General features: G+C 39.2%; 1 pseudogene; it reads left to right on the top strand.

Annotated features, from left to right (window-relative positions):
- The first annotated feature begins 1,438 nt into the window (after nt 1-1,438).
- LOC119355416 overlaps nt 1,439-1,609 on the top strand; it is a 2,804-nt pseudogene continuing 2,633 nt past the window's right edge.

Genomic DNA, 1,609 nt, shown 5'->3' with positions numbered 1-1,609 from the left:
AAAGACTCTACTTCCATAATGCTCAAGCGACCGCTAGGAAAGATGTGGAAAGGACTTTTGGGATTTTGTAAGCCCAATTTGCTATTTTGCAAGGATCGACTAGGTTTGGGGATCAAGAAATTCTTTGGTGCATCGTCACAATCTATGTGATCATGCACAACATTATTATTGAGAATGAGAGTGGGAAAAATTTTGATTACACCTTCTATGAAACCATCGGACAACCGGTGCAGCCGCGTAGAAGAGAAGACCAAATTCGACGCTTTCTTGAGGTGTACCATGGCATTCCAGATTCTGATAGGCACGCAGATCTTCAAAAGTATCTCATCGAAAAGTTGTGGGCATGGCATGGGCAACAAGACCACTATGTCATAGATGATGAACTTTGTTGTTATGTGTATTGAATTCGATGTTGTGGATTGATGAACTATGTAATAATTTTGATTTTGTGGATTGATGAATTTGATGTTATGTTTGTATTATTTGTTTCCGATTCATTTGGGATGAGTTTGATATCACACGTTTCAATATGTGTGCAATTGTAGTGCCCTATTTTAGGACGACTGTTGGAGCACTGGTGCCCTATTTTAGGGCTACTATCGGAGAAGAAGAAAAATTGATGCCGTAAAACTCATCTTTTGTGCCCTAAAGCAGTTTTCAATGCCCTGTTATAGTGCAGAGATGCTTCAACCGGTACAACTAACATAGAAAACCTATGCTACAAGTTAATTTCTTTTGAAAATAATTGAGTATATTAACATAATATATATATCAATCATGTTATAGTTATAAATTCAACTTACAGATTGAAAAAACACAAATCATACTATGAATGACAATTAATTTAACCGTGCTATGAACTGGCCTTGTTAACATCATGATGATTTTGTAATTTAACTAAAACCACGCCATTTATTTTGGATCGGGGGGAATATTTTTGTTATGCTAGCTGCAAGTTAAATTTGTTACTGAAATATATCAGGTGCTCCTACACCTTTAATGCTCCCATGCTCTCAACATTCAAAAACAAATTTCAGTGTTTCACGAATTTTCAGAAATAGATGTGAATGTTCATGAGTCATGTTTCTACAACCCCTAAAATCTGCAAATCTAAACTCAAAACACACATGGAGGAAAAAAACAAATCTGCATGAATAGTGTAAAAAAAGTGCCACATAAAGACAAAACCAGAAAACGCACTATTCACATCCAGATTTGTATACTTTTTTGTTTCTCCATGTGTGTTTTGAATTTAATTTGAAAAATTTAGGGGTAATATTGACATCTCTTGTGAATGTTAATTTGTTTTTTTTCAATTTTAGATTAATTTGTTGAAAATTGAAATGTTGCAAAAAAAAGCGAGCCTGGCCGGGAGTACGGCACAGTAGACGTTCATCCACGTAAAGCCGTTCAAAACGTACCAGAAAAATCACTCAAACTCCCTCCCACCTTCCGCTCCTCTCGACGCTGCCCGCTAAACCACCGTCTCCCTCTCCCTCCCATGGCCGCGCCCGCCCTCCTCTCCCTCTCCCCCGCCGTCTCCAGGCACCCCCACCTCCTCTTCTCCCACACCCACTCGCCTCGCCACCTCCGCCTCACCCCTCTCGCC

The sequence above is a fragment of the Triticum dicoccoides genome, chromosome 2A (genome assembly GCF_002162155.2).
Source record: "Triticum dicoccoides isolate Atlit2015 ecotype Zavitan chromosome 2A, WEW_v2.0, whole genome shotgun sequence".
In the NCBI taxonomy this organism is placed as follows: Eukaryota; Viridiplantae; Streptophyta; class Magnoliopsida; order Poales; family Poaceae; genus Triticum; species Triticum dicoccoides.
This window is presented reverse-complemented; position numbering and strand designations above follow the sequence as displayed.